The sequence below is a fragment of the Chiloscyllium plagiosum genome, unplaced genomic scaffold, assembly GCF_037043375.1.
Source record: "Chiloscyllium plagiosum isolate Xiang-an unplaced genomic scaffold, Cpla_swu_hap1 HiC_scaffold_23, whole genome shotgun sequence".
Lineage (NCBI taxonomy): Eukaryota > Metazoa > Chordata > Chondrichthyes > Orectolobiformes > Hemiscylliidae > Chiloscyllium > Chiloscyllium plagiosum.
The window spans coordinates 46,087,946-46,107,798 of NW_028270161.1; the positions used below are offsets into that span (position 1 = coordinate 46,087,946).

The 19,853-nt window shown below is 42.8% G+C and overlaps 1 protein-coding gene across 17 annotated transcripts in view; it reads left to right on the top strand.

The window, feature by feature from the left end:
• The window catches only part of LOC122561637 (potassium voltage-gated channel subfamily A member 1-like), a 250,780-nt gene that overhangs the window by 113,187 nt on the left and 117,740 nt on the right, over positions 1 to 19,853 (top strand). For all 17 annotated transcript variants that reach the window (XR_015761164.1, XR_015761163.1, XM_087999618.1 and 14 more), the window contains one exon: positions 10,189 to 10,316. The gene's annotated coding sequence lies outside the window, so the exon portion shown is untranslated. The remainder of the gene's footprint in view (positions 1 to 10,188; positions 10,317 to 19,853) is intronic.

Below are 19,853 nucleotides of genomic sequence, written 5' to 3' on the forward strand. Positions count from 1 at the left end.
ACAAGCAGCATTGAGATAACAACCAAATCAATTGATTGAAGTGATGGTGATTGAGGGAAAAATATTGGGCAGAAGAATGCACCTGCTCATCTTTGAAATAGTGCCCCTTGTTATATCAGCAGGAAGGTGAGGCTTTTGTTTACCATCTCAGCTGGAAGTTGGTATCCCTGACAGAACTCCCAGCTTCCACCAGCTGTTATAATCGTCTCTTCAAGTTTCTCAGTTCTGAAGAAGTCATACTGAACTCAAAATGTTAACTGTTTTGCTTTTCACAGATGCTCACAGTTTCTCCAACACTTTCTATTTTTAGTTCAGATTTCCAGCATCTGCAGAATTTTGCTTTTATTTAAGTGGAGGTTATTATTATGTTCTCAAGACTCTAGTAGTACTTGAACTCATGACCTCTTAACTTAGAACCCATGACAAATTTCATGATGACAACATATCTGGGTCATTTCTAGTGTGCCTGAAACACTGTGAGAAGATAAATCTCAGTAGGAATGCATGCTTGATACGAAATTGTGAGGGGCACAGAGGGAAGGGCAAAATTTGTTTTCTCCAGGGTGGGAGAGTTCAAAGCTAAGGGGCATATTTAAGGGTGTGAGGAGAGAGATTTAAACAACACATGAAGAGCAACTTTTTTTACACAGAGAGTGGTTCGTGTGTGGAATGAACTGCCAGAGGAAGTGATGGATGCATGTACAGTTACAACATTCAAAAGACATTTGGATAAGTACATGAGTAGGAAAGGTTTGGAGAGATATGGGCCAAATGCAGGAAAGCAGGTCTAGTTTAGTTTGGGAACGTGGTCAACATAGAGTGGTTGGACTGGAGGGTCTGTTTCTATGCTGTATGACTCCATGGCTCTGTCACTGCAAAATGGAAACACTGCTACAATAGTACTAATGTTATCATTTTAATACACCTTTAGAAATGGTTCTGTTTGAAGTAATAACTTTGAATTTGCTACTACCCACTCGGGTAGTGTACTGGGAATCAAGCCCTGCTATTACTGGCAATGTCACAAAATGTAAAGATTTTAAAAGAAACATTCAAAATCCTGAAGCTACCTGACCTTCAGATCCAGGCAGAAAGCATGGACCAGGTTTCTGTACTTAAAAAGAGTCACAATCTGTCTATTCTTTTCTAATCAACCTGTTCAGACATGTTAATACACACCACTGGAGCAGGGGAGACTTGAGCCCATGGTTCCTGGCTGAAAGGTAGGGACACTACCACAGCACCACAAGACTACTTAAGGATCACAATATATTACAAATAATTAGATTCAAGCATTGGTAAACAATTAAACTCCACTAGTTAAAACCCTAAGTCTCTTATAAACATTTCCTGAAGAAGGGCCTGTGCCCGAAACGTCGAATCTCCTGTTCCCTGGATGCTGCCTGACCTGCTGTGCTGTTCCAGCAATAAAGTTTCAACTTTGATCTCCAGCATCTGCAGACCTCACTTTCTCCTCTTATAAACATTGCCTCATACACACACACATACACACACACAGACAAATGGATATAAGCAGAATAAGAAAACACTTGGGTAGATGGAAAACTGAGCAAACTTTATCACAAAATCAGAAATTGCTGGAGAAATGCAGTAGGTCCAGATGCATCTGTTGTTATGGACCAGGCCAGATCCCTTCAAAACATTTCAGGAAAGTAGCCTGGACCCTAACTTTGCTAGTTGCTTTAAGTAGGTGTTGAGTGGATATCCCACAAGTGATGCAGCTGGTCAAACAATTTAGTTTCAAACAAAACAGGATTTATTTACAGGATTACTGAATGAAACACAAACAAAACAGAACAGAATACCAAATAACTTCACCCATCCGAAAACCCAACAGATTATCCCAACTTAATGATGCTGATCCAAATATTTGCAACAAACCCTACAAAGACCCTTTGCAAAAAAGGTAAAATCAAATTCAGGCTCTTAAAGGGGATAGACAGATGGCAGAGGGACTCAGCATGGAACACCTTCTTCCACATAGCCATTTCTTAGACCAGCAGCCTCAAACTCACTGACTGCTTTCAGTGGACAGCCAGAATGCTCAATCCAAACCAAAGAAAAGCTGAGCCGGGAGAACTGGCTACTCCGCTTCCATTGCCCTACAAGTGTGTTTTCAAAACCTGAAAGCCTTTTGCCTGTCACAGTATCTGTTAGCTATAATCAAACTGGCCCTAAAACCCTTCAAACTTAGACTTTTTGGAATTGCTGCTTTTACAACCTCTCTGGTGGAAAAAAAAGCCGAGGACAGCATAACCTTGTTAAAGGAGCAGCATCATCACATTGTGAAGAGAAACCAAAGTCAACATTTCTGGTTCGGTGACCCTGCCTCAGAACCGGTAGCAACTAGGAAGAGATGGTATGTTTGCTAATGGCAGCAAAGTAAGTGGTAGATGGAGATAGAGCTCAGAGGGAGGGAAAATGCTAAGAGATGGATAATGGTAAGCCAGAGAGAATAAAAGGCTGATAATGGGGAACAGTTTGTAGGTGAAAATGGGTACATTCCTCCTCCTCCACTCTCAACATGTTTTCCACCACCCCTTCCATACAATTGCAGAAGGTGTAACACCTGCCCATTTGTTCCTCCCTTCTCATTATCTAAAGCTCCATGTATACCCTCCAGATGAAGCAGCAATTTACCTGCGCTTCACTACCTGTAACACTCTCCCTTGACCTGGACCCCTCCTTCTCGCCTTTTACACGCACTTGAGCCTCACCCATTACAACCCATCCCATTGAACAGACAACACTCAGTGCTCTAAGGTCCAATCCTGGTTTTGTCATCAAGGGGCAGCACGTTGCCTCAGTGGTTAGCACTGCAGCCTCATAGTGCCAGGGATCCAGGCTCGATTCCAACCTCGGGTAACTGTGCAGAGTTTGCTCCGGTTTCCTCCCACAGTCCAAAGATGTGCAGGTTAGGTGAATTGGCCATACTAAATTGCCCATAATGTCAAATGTATTAGTTGAAGGGAAATGGATCTGGGTAGGTTACTTTTCGGAGGATCGGTTTTGATTTGTTGGGCCGAAGGGACTGTTTCCACACTGTGGGGAATCTAATCTAAAAAAAGCCTGCCGATAAGGGTGTGCTGTTGTTGTCTGGTGCACTGATCTTTATATTGTGGAGGCTGAGGGCCAACTCTCGGACATCTCCTCCTATTGCCCCCGGACTGTGACCCCTCTATCAATCACCAGACCATTGAGTTCACAACAGTCACTCACCTCATTTTATCTGAGGATCTTTTCCCAACAACCTCCAAGGTCATAGCCCCCAAACCTATACAGCCCATTTCTACTTTCTGAAATCCAGAAACAGAACTATCCCAGCAAGTTAATTGCCTGTTCCTGCCCTACAGAACTTATCTGTGCTATCTTCTCTCAATTCTTTTCTCTCCTTATCAAGTCCCTTTCCACTTATATCTGTAATTCTTCTGCCTTTTTACATCAGTTTCAGAACTTCCCAATCATGGTCCTCAGCTGCCTCGTATTTACCACGTACATGCAATCCCTTTACACATCCAACTCCCATCAGGATGGTTTCAGGAGTCTCCACTTCCTCCTGGAACAAAGGTCTGAACCGTCTCCATCCACCAGAACCCCTCTCCGTCTGGCCAAGCTCACCCTCACTTTGAACAACTTCTCCCTTAACTCCTCCACTTGCTTCCGGTCGAGGTAGTGGCCATGGATACCCCCAAAGGCTCCACTTATTCCTGTCTCCTTGTGGAGTATGTGGAACATTCTTTGTTACAATCCTACTCCAGCCCCCACCCACAGCTCTTTTTATCAGTATATCAATGATATTCCCTCTCTCATCCAAAATTAAAAAAATTTAATTTTGCTTTCAATTTTCAGCCTGCTCTCGTGTTGAATGGATCCATCTCTGACTCATCCCTCCCCTTCCTCACCATCTGTTCTTCCATTTCTGGGGATAGGCTGGCCACCAATGCACACTGCAAACCCAATGACTCCCATGGTTACCATGACTATGCATCCTTGCACCTTGTTTCCTGTCAAGACTCCATTCCATTCTCCCAGTTTCTCTGTCTCCATCGCATCTGTTCTGATGGTACTACCTTCTGAAGGGGAGCCTCAGAATAGCCATCGTCTTCCTCAGTCAAGGATTCCCCAGCATCGTGGTGGACAGGGCCCTCAGCCATGTCTGACGCATCCCCACACTTCTGGCCTCCCCTCTCCTCTTCCCTCCTATAACACCGATAGGGCCTCCCTGGTCTTCACTTATTATCCCACCAGCATCCACATCCAGGAGATCAGAATCTGCCATTTCCATCAACTCCAGTTGGATGCCATCACCTCACCACATATTCCCCTGAAACTATTCCCTCTGGGATACCCTGGTGTAGTGATCCAATGGGGCTCAGCATCTCATTTTCCACTTGGGAAAATTTCTGCAGCCCTCGGGACTCCAAATTTAGTTCAATAATTTTATGGACTAAACATCATCATCCATGTCCTTTACCGACCACCCGCACCCCCAGATCCTGTTTGTAGCACATCCAACCCATTTTCATCTACTTATGGTCCCTTTCTTTCTCCCTGGCTCCCTTTGTCTGCCTTACTGTGTGTCTCTTCCTCTGGGCCCCATCTCCATCTATCGCTTACTTCTTTACTCCAATACTGAACCTCCACTTTCCCCAATCTATCAAACCTGGACTGATTCTTTGATAGAACTATCCAGTGAGTCCTACTTCCATCCTCCAGCAGCCTCCAGATGTTTCCATATAGTCCTGAAAATTCCTTATTTTTAAGTATAATGTTGCTGCTGTCATATCTTGCTGCATTTTGGCTGGTTCATTGACTGACAATGTGTCAGTGGTGACAGTCAGGGATTTTAATCTAATCCTGAATCATAACAGTTGACATATGGAGGGATTCATTCTGCAAAAATGTGTGACTGTTTATCATAAATGACATAAAATATTAAATTGAAGGATCGTAGAAAGATCCTGTGTATTCCTGCTTGAAGTGCCAACATATACACACGCATTCAAATGTAAACCCAATAATTAGGATAGAGTAGAAAATGCTTGCCATAATTCACTTCATGTTAATGTGTTACTTGAAGTTCAAATATATTCAACTCCCTAGCACTTACATTTCTCACCTGCAATGTCCTGATGCAGTTCATAGGGATCACATTTGTAGCAAGAGTTGGTTGCTTGAGGACCTTTCGCTCCAAGTTGATGAGCTGGAGTCTGAGGTTTGAACAGTGTGACACAACAGTGAGGGGAAGTGTTATCCAGATGCTGTGTTTCAGGAGGCAATCACACCCCTGAAATTAACTACCTAGATTTCGGTCAATGGTCAAGGATAGGTGGGTGTGACTATGTGAAAGTGAGGACTGCAGATGCTGGAGATCAGAGTCTAGATTAGAGTGGTGCTGGAAAAGCACAGCAGGTTAGGCAGCATCTGAGGTGCAGGAAAATCAACGTTTAGGCCAAAAGCCCTTTATCAGGAATGAGGCAGGGTGCCTCTGGGGTGGAGAGATAAATGGGAGGAGGTGTGGGGAGAAGGTAGCTAAGAGTACAATAGGTGGATGGGGGTAGGGATGAAGGTGATAGGTCAGAAAGGAGGGTGGAGCAGATAGGTCAGAAGGAAGATTGGCAGGTCGGACAGGTCATGAGGATGGTGCTGAGCTGGCAAGTTAGAACTGGCGTAAGGTGGGGGAGGGGAAATGAGAAAACTGGTGAAGTCCACATTGATGCTCTGGGGTTGAAGTGTTCTGAGGCAGAAGATGAGGCATTCTTCCTCCAGGTGTTGGGTAGTGAGGGAGCGGCGGTGAAGGAGGCCCAGGACCTGCATGTCCTCGGCAGAGTGGGAGGGGGAGTTGAAATGTTTGGCCACGGGGCGGTAGGGTTGATTGGTGCGGGTGTGCTGGAGATGTTCCTTAAAGTGCTCTGTGAGGAGGTGTCCAGTCTCTCCACTGTAAAGGAGACTGCATCAGGAGCAACGGCTACAATAAATGACATTGATGGATGTGCAGGTGAAGCTTTAATAGATGTGGAAAGCTCCTTTGGGACCTTGGATGGAGGTGATGGAGATGTGGTGCAGGTTTTGCAATTCCTGTAGTGACAGAGGAAGGTGCCAGGAGGGGAGGATGGGTTGTTGGGGGGTGCGTGGACCTGACCAGGTAGTCACGGAAGGAACAGTCTTTGCGGAATGCGGAAAGAGGTGGGGGGGGAAATATATCCCTGGTGGTGGGGTCCGTTTGGAGGTGGCAGAAATGTTGGCCGATGATGCAGTTAATGCGGAGGTTGGTGGGGTTGTAGGTGACGACCGGGGGTTCCTGTCCTTGTTGTGGTTGGAGGGGTGGGGTTTGAGGGCAGAGGTGCAGGACGTGGATGAAATGCATTGGAGGGCATCTTCGACCACGTGAGAAGGGAAATTACGGTCTTTGAAGAAGGAGGCCTTCTTCTTGTATGGGATTTTGTACACTACATTGTACACTACATACGAACAACTCCGGTTCCTGCATGAATGCCGAAAGAATCGAATCCTTCTACCATGTGTCAGATACAGACCACCAGTCAACAACCCACAAGCCAGGGACACAGCCAGACAGAACGGATTCAGGATGATCCAGGTAATGATTACAGACGCGCACAACAGACTTCACAAATACAGACAAGAAATTGCGCACCAAAAATCGTTAATTTCAAAAACCACCAATCAGGAATGGATCTGGACCATAGAACAGGCCGTCACCATAAGACAGAACAGGACCACACACCGCAAAAAAACGGCACTAAAAGAAAAAATGGCCAAACTAACACATAACAGAGAGGACACCACAACACACAACCTGGGTTAGAAACCTCTCCCACAGACAGCTCACAGACACGGAAAGAACAATACTGGCCAAGGGACTCAACTACAACCACAGGGACGCCAAGACAGCAGACTTCCTAGCAGCAATAGAATACACACTCAGGAACAATGGACTGACAGAAGAGACACAACAAACAGTGAGACAAAGTATTGTACCTCTGATAACAAGGAAAAGACAAACACATAACCTCAACACCAAGGAGAGGGAAGCACTAAAATCACTAAGAAACGATAAGAACATAATCATATTACCAGCAGACAAAGGCAGAATGACGGTCATCCTAGACAAAGCAGACTACATCCAAAAAGCGAAACAACTACTTGCAGATACCCACACCTACCAAAAGAGGGAGTTTGACCCCACCCCACAGCTCACCAATAGGATAAACAACACACTGAGGAACCTACAAAACAACAGACAGATAACCAGGTTTGACCTACACAGAATGAAACCTGAAAGCAACAACACCTCCAGATTCTATGGACTTCCTAAAGTGCACAAACCAGACATCCCACTCAGACCAATAGTATCACTACCAGGGACACCATCACACAAACTGGCTAAAGAACTACAGCAGAAACTGAAACACCTGATCAGCGGATCCAGACACTCTATACAGTCAACACAGGAATTCTTGGACATCATCAGAAATATACACATAGACAAGGAAGAAACCATGGTCTCATTCGATGTAACGGCACTGTTCACCTCTATCGACAAAACCCTATCCAGAGAAACAATAGCCAACCTGCTGGACATACAGAACAGACAACAGGACGTTGAACCTATCAACAAAGACGGCATACTCAAACTATTGGACCTGTGCCTCACAACACACTTTACATTCAACAACCAAATATATGAACAAATCAACGGCACACCCATGGGCTCACCCATCTCTGGACTCATAGCAGAAGCGGTAATGCAAAGATTAGAACAAACAGTCTTATCTCAAATTCAACCCAAACTCTGGGTCAGATATGTTGACGACACCTTTGTAATCATTAAAAACACAGAAATAGAGAACACACACCGGATCATCAACGCCACACTCACAGGAATCCGATTCACTAGAGAGGAAGAAAAGGACAACCAACTCCCATTCCTAGACGTGATGGTACAGAGAACACTGAACGGAGAATTCACCACAAAGGTATACAGGAAAGCCACTCACACAGACCAAGTCCTGAACTACGAAAGCAACCACCCTAACACACACAAAAGAAGTTTCATCAAGACACTGTTCAAATGAGCCACAACACACTGCAGTACACCAGAACTGCAAAAAGAGGAAGAAGGACACCTATACAATGTATTCGCCAAAAACGGATACCCGCGCAATTTCATTAACAGATACCAAAGGGAAAGACAATGCAATGAGGACATGCCCAACCCAAAGGACTAGCCACACTATCATACATCAAGAGCATTTCTGAACTGACAGCCAGACTACTGTGACCACTAGGATTCATAACAGCACACAAACCAACAGCCACTCTCAGACAACAACTCACCAGAACGAAGGACCCGATACCCAGCATGAGCAAAACCAATGTAGTATAAAAATCCCATGCAAGGACTGCACAAAACACTATATAGGACACACAGGAAGACAGCTAACGATCTGCATCCATGAACACCAACTAGCCATGAAACGACATGACCAGCTATCCTTAGTAGCCACACACGCAGATGACAAGCAACATGAATTCGACTGAGACAACACTACTATTCTATGACAAGCCAAACAGAGAACAGCCAGGGAATTCCTAGAGGCATGGCATTCATCCACAGATTCAATCAGTAAGCACATCGACCTGGACCCAATATACCGACCACTGCAACGGACAGCTGGAACTGACAACCGGAAGCAGTAGATTCAAACCACTACAAATGCCAGAGGAAAATCACAGGAGGCTCCCAAGCACTGAGGATGTCACCTAGACAGGGGACGAAATGTCTGCAACACAAATTCCCAGCTTGGCGAACAGAACCACAACAACAAGCACCCGAGCTACAAATCTTCTCACAAACTTTGGATATTTTTCATGTCTAGTTTAAGTATTGCTTTCAGTTCAATGCTCCATTAGATAACTTATTTTCATATATTAGAAAAGATTTACCATCACATTCCTGGGAATGGAACTTTTGAAATATTAAAATAGACTGGAAAGACTGGAACTTTTTTTTCAGTGGAGGGTAAGAGGTTGAGGGGTGACCTTATTGAGGTTTATAAAATCATGAGAGGTATAGATAAGGTGGATGACAAGAGTCTTTTCCCCAGGTTGAGGGATTTCAAAATTAGGGGGCATTTGTTTCAAGTGAAAGGAGAAAGGTTTAAAAAGGATTTGAGAGGCAACTTTTTTACACAGAGAGTGGTTTGTATATGGAATGAGCTGCCAGAGAAAATGGTAGATGGAAGTACAGTGACAATGTTTAAAAGACTTTTGGATAAGTTCATGAGTAGGAAAGGTTTGGAGGGATATGGGCCAAATGCAGGCAAGCAGGACTAGTTTAGTTTGGGAACATGGTTGGACTAGGTGGACTGAAGGTCTGATTCCGTGCTATATGGCTCCATGACTGTATTTACTATATTTCCAATTTATTTAAGAAGAAACTTACCTTGTTTTACTTGCTTTCAAATTAACATGGGTGAAATGGTCAAGTAATGGATTTCACTATTAGTCGACATTTTGTAATAACTTAACTGAGAGAATTGAGGCTGATAAGACCTCGAATGTTATTTATGTCTCCACGCTGACATTTTGCTGCCTGACATTTACTTGCAAATAGCTATCAATATCTCTGATGTGTATAACTTAACACCACTTGTCCTCAGTCCATTTTTATACAACATAAAAAAGCCCACATTTTATAGTAAAACTTACCAGACAGTAGGGACCTATGAGTTCCATAAAATCAAATGATATGGAATAATGTGGAGTAAGTTTTGACCTTTTTTTTTTGTTTATTGGCACTCATCTGTTAATTAGAAGCACACAAATAAAAGAGACCAAACAAGACTTTTACAAAAGCCAGAGACAGAAAATTAATAATATTAGTATTTTTTTCCTACATTGTTGAAAATTAACACTCCTAGCACAGAAACCTAATGGGCATTTGGGTGGACAGATCTCCAGGGCCTTAAATCTGAGTCTGTGATTATGTCGTGGGATGTTCTAACACTGGAGGCACTAACTCATAGCGTTTATTTTCAAGCTATTTTAGGAGTGTAAATGAAAACCACCAAACAAGTTATTACTTGTACGTGCAAAGAAGAAGATTCCTATATTTCATGCTTTGTTTATGTTTTCAAATTTCAGGTACCCCTAATAATTAGAAGTGGAAAAGAACTGTGAATTTAAAATCTACAGAACACCATCCCAACCTGAAATAAGAAGGGAAGTTCTTAATGGAGATCATATTACCACAAAAAAGCCACTGTCATCAGGTAATGGAAGAGGATAAAATGACTTGACACTTCACAACTGGGTTTGTGTTACTGGGAAGTATAGAAAGATGGATTACACTACCACAAAATTAACAAGTACAAGGGTCACTCTTTCACCAGAATGAAAGCTCATATTTTCAAGTATGTTCACTGTTCTAGAAGAGATATTGGACTATATTATCAAGCAAACAAACCATGAACTTTAAGGGGTGTACAGTTGTGAAAGACTTTAATCAGGGAAACCTTCCATTTTGTCCTGATAATATCTGCACGTTTGAGGTTGTGGCCTGAACCACTGAGGAGATAGTATAGATTTTATATTGCTGGTCAAGATTGCCCCTTCAGCTATGTCTTAAATATGGCCCTTTATTACAGTAGGAGAAAGTGAGGACTGCAGATGCTAGAGACCAGAGCTGAAAATGTGTTGCTGGAAAAGCGCAGCAGGTCAGGCAGCATCCAAGGAGCAGGAGAATCGACGTTTCGGGCATGAGCCCTTCTTCAGGAATGAGGAAAGTGTGCCAAGCAGGCTAAGATAAAAGTAGGAAGGAGGGACTTGGAGGAGGGGCGTTGGAAATGCGATAGGTGGAAGGAGGTTAAGGTGAGAGTGATAGGCCGGAGTGGGGGTGGGGGCGGAGAGGTCAGGAAGAAGATTGCAGGTTAGGAAGGTGGTGCTGAGTTCGAGGTTTGGAACTGAGACAAGGTGGGAGGAGGGGAAATGAGGAAACTGGAGAAATCTGAGTTCATCCCTCCAACCACAAGGGGTGAACTCAGATTTCTCCAGTTTACTCATTTCCCCTCCCCCCACCTTGTCTCAGTTCCAAACCTCGAACTCAGCACCACCTTACTAACCTGCAACCCCCACCCCTAACCTCCTTCCACCTATCGCATTTCCAACGCCCCTCCCCCAAGTCCCTCCTTCCTACTTTTTATCTTAGCCTGCTTGGCACACTTTCCTCATTCCTGAAGAAGGGCTCATGCCCGAAACGTCGATTCTCCTGCTCCTTGGATGCTGCCTGACCTGCTGCGCTTTTCCAGCAACACATTTTCAACCTTTATTACAGTAACCAATTATGTATTTTGTTCAGCTAAGACTGGCAGGTGGGACTAAATTGGGTTGGGATATCTGATTCGGCATGGACGAGTTGGACCGAAGGTCTGTTTCTGTGCTGTACATCTCTTTGACTCTTTGACTCTAAGAGGAGTTGTTCAGGTTTGTGAGGGAAACTTCCTCATCACATGTATATTGGATAGAAGTAAATGAATTGAAAAATATACTTTGATTTTTGAAAGGCCTTTGCAAAAATTCTTCATGTAAAGCTCATATGGAACCTCACAGAAGGGTTGACAAATTGATTAAATGGATTGTAACCTGCTTTGGCAAAACTAAAATGATAATAAATGATAATTGAATGCAAGTATAACAAACTCCATTTTCCTGTTTAGTGCTCTATAAAATAAAGCATCAACAGTTAGTGTAGAAACCCCTGAATAAATAAATCAAACATGACCTGTGGGCTTGATGGACCGAGTGGAATTTCTCATTTCAGATCTTTCCTGTTCTTATCTAAACACAAAGCATTCTGTGCAGCGTATAGGTTTTTTCAGGCTTGATCACATCACAAGGAAGGTTAAGGTTCCACTGCCATAAAAAAAAAACTGCACAATTCGGTGTTGAGAAACAACATTATTCTTCTTCTGCTGCAGCCATGTGAAAATGTCACCTAAAAAGTAGGAAACTTATCACATGGATCCAAACAAAACACACTCTGTGAGATCCAAGGCAAACCTGCTTTTCAGCAGAAGGTGTAATTAGATGGCTGACAGCACATCACTGAGGAAACTATCAGGCCCCACAATACAGTGCACATCATTGGAACAAGACATGCTATTCCTGTTTTATGAAGATGTAATTAACACATTCGGAGACTTTGTTATGTGACTGCAGGCATTACTGGTACTCAATACAGGACAAAGGGAATCACTTTACTGAAAACACTCTTTGCAACTCAATCTGTCTGTTGATGCCAGGAATTCAGTGCAACATAACTCTTTGGGAATATCCCCATTATTTATAGATAACTTTTATAGAAATACTGAAATTGAGTTTCTATATTAATATAATTAACACCTTAATACAAAATTCTTTTGCATGCCACTTTCATAGATGTTTTAGTTCAATCAACAGATTAATGCCTGGCTTTTTACGTCCACTTATGAAAGCTGGCAGAGCCCTACCTTGGGAGCAGAGGCTCTGGGGTTAAGTCCCATTTATGGCCACAAAAGGTGCATCTTAATTGACTCGAAAATGTTGATTACCAATCTGTAAACTCTAGTTGGATCCAGTAAATGTAGGAAGGTTTCCTGGTCAACTGGAACAGTTTCTTACCATGAGCAAATTTCAGCCTCCTTATGAGGCCTACCACGCAAACACTGAAGTTCACCTGCTCAAAGGAGCAGGTTAGAAATCCAATCTGGCGAAAGCAGTGGGTTAACACAAAGTCACTGTGGCCATTTTCACTTTATGCTAACCACTTTCTCATAGAAACAGGCACTGCTGAAAGGGCCCAATTAAAAACAATTGGCAATCGGGTGCATTTGACTGCACCTCTTCTACCTGCATCCTTAAAGCCTCTGCAAATCCACAACAACCCTGTATTGTAATCATGCCCAGCTCTCCTCCCATGCTGGGTAATCCTCTTGATAGGAACAGCTCCTTGTGCCTGGAGCCAAACACCTGCATCAGTTTAGACCAGCTAGGTCCTTCACAGCTGAATGCCAAAGCTTCAATACAAATATCAGCTCCTACATGCCTTATACTAAGAGTCTATTAGATTTAAATTTTAATAAATTTAGCTGGAATTGTTTGAGAGGAGCTTCATAGAATTGGTGGTGGGCATACCTAACTGTCATTTAATGTCCTTTGGTAATGCTTGCTTGTCAAATTATTCATCATTGAATATTTTAACAACAGTTTATACGTGGGAAAGGATTACCTGCCGCAGCCGCAGTATGAGGTTCTGGCTATCAGCATATACGCTTCCCTCCCTGACAGTGAAGTTAATAAATGCAAATTAATTCAGTCCTCAGCAGTGTTACGTAGGGAAGTATCAGGCAAACCTGGCAGTCAGCAGAAATAAATCCCACCAGAGATCATATTACAAGCAATCAGCAAACATTTGGTATTTAGCCCATATTCACTCAGCTTTCATTTCAGAAAGAGAATTAACGGAAAGGCACAGGTGACAATGGTCTTCCTGTTTGTAAATATTTTAGTAGCTATGTATTGCATTTCTGGTAGAGACTCCAGACGCAAAATGGCTTTATGTCACAGGTCTGCAGCTTTGTTATGATTGTCTTGCTCAACTAACACAGGCAGCTTCTTTCAATTTCAATCACATTGTTTTGCTCTGCAGAGTTTTGACTAACTCCTATAATTTTGAATGTAACATCAGGTAACCTGACAAAAAGAGCTTCAAATGCAGATACATATTCATCTTTCTAAGTCTACTTTGATTCTTGCTTGTGAGACTGTCTTCCCAGTGACAGCATCTCCCACTGCTGATTCCCCAGTCTACCCTCAAGTAACTACAATAATAAGAATGGATTTGCTTGAAAGAATCACAGTGGCAATTTGCAAAATCTGAATTAACCGTCCATCGTACTTAATCCCCATGCTCCAGTGATTTTGTTTTTTCCGAATTGGTTATTCATTAATTCAGTTTTTCCCCACAGCAAAACTCCCTAAAGACATTAACTTGAACGATGTCACTGGCACTTACTGTTTAAGCAAATATATTCAAAACAATTCTACGCTTTTAACAGTAAGGTTAAATAAAAGATGCAAGGGCTGGGGTTGGAATTCCCTGTTTAAAACAAAAATCACTCAGACTTGTGACCTATGAAACATAAGTGAGATATGCTTTAAACTAAATGTTCAGTCAGAACATTTAGGAAACAAATGGATGTGAGTCAAACACTTACTCATCGGTGTGATGATGTGTCACAGTGCATGAAAGATCTGGACAGCTGTCTGGAAGGAAAAGGAAAGAACTCCATTGAGGTTTGCAAAGGCATTGTAATCCTTGTGAGCGAAACACATTGCTGTCTGACTAAACGGCAATTTGATACTTTTTCCAGAACAGAGAGGATAAAAAATCCTTGAACCTCATAGCATAATTTTCTCCGTCATGCATTCCATTCTGTCCATTTGTCATTGTCCAATTCACAATCGTGTTTTTTGTCCATAAGCAAAGCATTTATTGCTCATCCTTAACTAGCCTGGAGAAGGTAGTGGCAAACTGCCTTCTGAACCTTTGTAGTCATTGTGTTGTAGGGATCTACACAGAACTGTTAAGGAAAGGTGTTCAAGGATTTTGAGATAGTAACCGTGAAGGAGCGATGATACAGTTAGAGTGATGAGTGGCTTGGCAGGGGGACATGCAGGTACTGGTGTTCCCATGTATCTGCTACAATTGTCCTTCTAGGTGTTAGAGGTTGGGGAACTGAAGCTGCTGTCAAAAAAGCCTCAGTGAGTTACTGCAGGACATTTTGTAGTTGGTAACACAGTGCTGCTGCTGCGATTTGGTGGTGAAGTGAGTGAATGGATGGGGATGGTGGGTGCAATGCCAATCAAGTGGGCTGTTTGCTCCTGGATAGTTTTGTTCTTATTGAATATTGTTGGAACTGTACCCATCCAGGAAAGTGGAGAGTATTCCATCATCCTCCTGACTTGTGCCACGTAGATGATTGACAGATATCGGGGACTCAGGAGCTCAGTTACTTGCCGCAGAATTCCTAGCTCTGATCTGCTTTTGTATCACAGTATTTATAGGCTCATTCATTTCTGTTTCTGGTTATTGGTAATCTGATAGTGGGGTTAATGATGGTACTTCAATTGATTGTCAAAAGGCAATGCTTAGGTTCTCTCTTATTGCAGTGTCACTGCCTGGTGCTTGTGTAGCCTGAATGTTACTTGCCACTTATCAGCCAAAGCTTAGATCTTATCCAGATCTTGCTGATATGGACACAACCTGCTTCAGTATCTGAGGAAGATTGAGTGGTTCTGAACATTGTGCAATCATCAGCAAACATCTCAATTTCTGACTTATGATATAGGGCATGTCATTGATGAAGACACTACCCCAAGGAACTCCTGGAGTGATGTCCTGTGAATTAGATCATTGATCTCCAACAACCACAACCATCTTCCTTTGTGCCCAGTAAGCCCCCAGCCAGTTGAGGAGTTTGCCCCAATTTCTCATTGACTCGAGTTTTGTTTTACCAAAAACATGTCTTGTTCTGGAGCACAAGTCATCAGTACTATTGCCGGAATGTTGTCCGTGCTTTTGCAGTATCTAGTGCTTTCATTGAATGTCACATGAATTGAATCAGATTGGTTGAATATAGCCATCTGTGAAGCTGGGAACTTTGAGATGAGGCTAAGTGGATCTGACATATCTGGCTGAAGATGGATACAATTATTTCAACCTTGTCATTTGCTCAGCTCCCCCATTGTTGAGGATGTTTGTGAAGCTACCTCTTCTTCTTAGTTGTTTAATTGTCCGCCAGCATTCGCGACTGAATGTGGCAGGATAGCAGAACTGAGATCTGATCTGCTTTAATGTGGGATCACCTTAACCTGCCTACTGAATGTTGGTTTCTGCTGTTTGGCATGCAAGTAATCATGATGTAGCTTCATCAGATTGATACTTCAGTTTTCGATGTCCCTGGTGCTGCTCTTTGACTGCCTTCCTGCATTCTTCACTAAATCAGGATTGATATCCCAACTCGACGCCAATAGTTTATTAGGGGATCTGCGGGGCCATGAGATTACAGATTATGGTTGAATGCAACATTGATGATGTTGGTGACCCACAATGCCTTGCAGATGCCGAATTTTACACTCTGTACTATTCAAAGTCTGCCCCATTTAGTGGTCATGCCATACAACTCGATGGAGAGTGTTCTCAATGAGAAGATGGGACTTTGTCTCCAGAAGGAGTCTGTGGTTGTCATTCTACTATCATGGATAGGCACGTCTGCAAGAAGAAGATGGCTTAGGACAAGATTAAGTTCTTGTTCGTTCCCTCACTATATACTGCAGACCCAATCAAGCAGATATGTCTTTAATAATTTCTCCAGCTGGGTATGCAGTGAACCACTCTTGGCATGGACATTGAAATCTCTCAGCCAGTGTACATTCTGTGTCTTTGACACCCTCAGTGCTTCCTCCAAGTGGTGTTCAACACTGAAGGGGACTAATTTAGTGGTTGGGGACGTGAGTGGCAGCAGCAGAGATGGTAATCAATGGAAGGTTTTCTTGCCCTTGTTTGACCTGCAATCATGTGACTTCATAGAGCCCAGTATCAATGTTGAAAACTCTCAGGACGACTCAGCCTCAGCTGTAAACCAGAAGCCCATCACAACTGGTAGGGTCTGTCCATGTCATTGGATGTTGGTAAACTTGAAAGGGTACAGTAAAGAATTTATAAGGATGTTACTGGGACTGGAGGGATTCAGCTCTAGGCAGAGGCAGGCTAAGCTGAGACTTCTTTCCTAAGAGTGCCAGAGGCTGAGAGGTTACCTTAGAGTCATATAAGCTTAGAGCTGTACAGCATTGAAACAGACCCTTCGGTCCAACTTGTCCATGCTGACAGGTGTCCTAAATTAATCTAATCCCATTTGCCAGCCGATATCCCATATCCCTCTAAACCCTTTCTATTCTTATACTCATCCAGATGCCGTTTTGAATGTTGTAATTGCACCAGCCTCCATCACTTCCTCTGGCAGCTCATTCCATGTACGAACCACCCTCTGCATGAAAAAGTTGTCTCTTAGGTCCCTTTTACATCTTTCCCCTCTCACCTTAAACCTATGTTTTCCAATTTTGGACTCCTCTGCCCTGGGTAAAAGATCTTGTCTATTTACCCTATCCATGCTTGTCATGATTTTATAAACCTCTATAAGGTCACCCCTCAGCCTCCAATGTTCCAGGAAAAATAACTCCAGCCTACTCAGCCTCTCCCCAGAGCTCAAACCCTCTAACCCCAGCAGCATCCTTGTAAAATCTTTTCTGAACCTTTTCAAGTTTCATAACATCTTTTCTATATCAGAACCGAATGCAGTATTCCAAAACTGGCCTAACTAATGTCTTATACAGCTCCAAACTCCTATACTCAGTGCACTGACTAATAAAGGCAAGCATTCCAAATGCCTTCTTCACTAACCTATCTGCCTGCAACTCTACTTTCAAGGAACTATGAACCTGCATTCCAAGTTCTCTGTTCAGCAACACGCCGCAGGGCTTACATTTAAGTGTATAAGTCCTGCCCTGATTTGCCTTTCCATAATGCAACAGCTCACATTTATCTAAGTTAAACTCCACGTTAGCCAATCTCCAATCTTCTGGCCTCTCATATATATCAGCAAAGGGCCCAACAATCACTTACCTAGCTTACCACAAAGTTCTAGGGTATACCTGATCAGGTCCTGGGGATTTATCCACCTTTATTCATTATAAGATGTCCAGCACCATCACTTCTGTAATATGGACACTTTTCAAAATATCACTATTTACTTCCCCAAGTTCTCTAGCTTCCATACTGGTAATTGTTTAGTATCTCCCCATCTCCTGCAGTTCCACACAAATGCACCCTTGCTGATCTTTAAGGGCTTCATTCTCTCCCTTGTTACCCTTTGTCCTTAATATATTTGTAGAATCCCTTTGGATTCTCTTTAACCCTATTTGCCAAAGCTATCTCATGGCCATTTTTATCCTCCTGATTTCCCTCTTAACTATACTTCTACCACCCTCATACTCTTCTAGGGATTCACTCAATCCCTGCTACTTATACCTGACATATGCTTCCTACATTTTCTTGACCTGACCCTCAATTTCTCTAGTCATCCAGCACTCCCTACACCTACCAGTCTTGCCCTTCACACTAACAGGAACATAATGTCACTGGACTCTTGTTATCTCATTTTTGAAGACTTCCCATTTTCCAGCTGTCCCTTTACTTGCAAAGATCTGCTCCTCATCAATTTTTGAAAGTTTTTGCCTAATACCTTCCTCTGATTTTAAATTTTAAATTTTAGATCAGGGCTATCCTTTTCCATCGCTATCTTGAAACTAATTTTTGGAGGTTTATAATGTCATGTGGGGCACAGATAAAGGTGAATAGCCAAAGTTTTTTTCCCACAAGTAGGCAGTCCAAAACTATACATCATAGGTTTAAGGTGAGAGGGGAAAGATTTAAAAGGGACCTAAAGGGCAATTTTTTTACGCAGAGGATGGTGCACATATGGAATGAGCTGCCAAAGGAAGTAGTAGAGGTGAATACAATTAGAACATTTAAAAGACATTGGGACATCATTTGGAATAGGAAAGGTTTTGAAGGATATGGGCCAAACACAGGTAAATGGGGCTAGTTCAGTTTATGATACCCTGATTTCCATGGATGAGTTGGACCATAGGGTCTGTTTCCGTGCCGTATGATTCTCTGATGGGATTTGTTCACACTCACGGGATCATATTCCAGACACAATGCCCGCCAGTTGCTTGACCAATCCATGGCAGAAGCTGCCAGGTGTTAGTAAGGCTGACTTTGTATGGTCGACAGGGCTACATTTGCCTTTGCTGTTTCTTGTATCCTGGTCCGTTTCTGATGGATTGTTTGATTTTATTCCTTTCTATGGACTTTGTCACATTTTAGTATAACGGATACAACTGAGTGTCAGATCTGAAGAAAGGTCACTGGACTCTGCTTTCTCTCAACAGATGCTGCCAGACCTGCTGAATTTCTCCAGCAACTTCTGGTTTTGTTTAGATTTCCAACATTTGCAGTTTTTTTTTGTTGTTCTGACTTCTCCCCTTACGAATAGTCATTTTGTGACAATTCAATCCTCGTGCGTAAGATCTTTGTCTGAGAATGCTCCTGTGAAGGTGCCTTGCCAAATTTTACTAAATGTGAGATGTTGTTCAGATGGAAGGGAGAGCTGTTGGATTGGGGACCAGCCAGTGAGGGAATAGCACGAAAGGGGCAAAATTGGAGCAGTGATAGCCTTGGTGAAGAGACATAATGGAACTATCACTGTGGTGGGCTCCAGTATCAGGAAGAGCTGACAGAAGTGAATTAGCAGAGAGCATTGACCTATAGATTCAACTTTACAGACCCAAGGCTGTAAAGCACCACAGCACCACCTATTGTGGAGACAAGGGCCAGCGGTAATTGCACAACACTGCCACCTATTGACAGACCTAGATGTTGTTTTTGGGAGGTAAGTAGATCGTGCAAAATCAATTATGACAGAAATGGGTTATGGGTGTGATTAAAAAGCATGACAGAAATAGATATGACAATTATGTACGACAAGAAGTAAATGCGACATTTGTAGGATGTGGGTGCATGCAGGACCTTTAATATATTACAAATGGACCATCCACAGCAATGCTCTTGATCAATTGGATGCTTGACTGCTTTGTCATTAGTGTGATGGAAGAATATTACAGGAAATAAAGATGACAGTTTCGGAGTT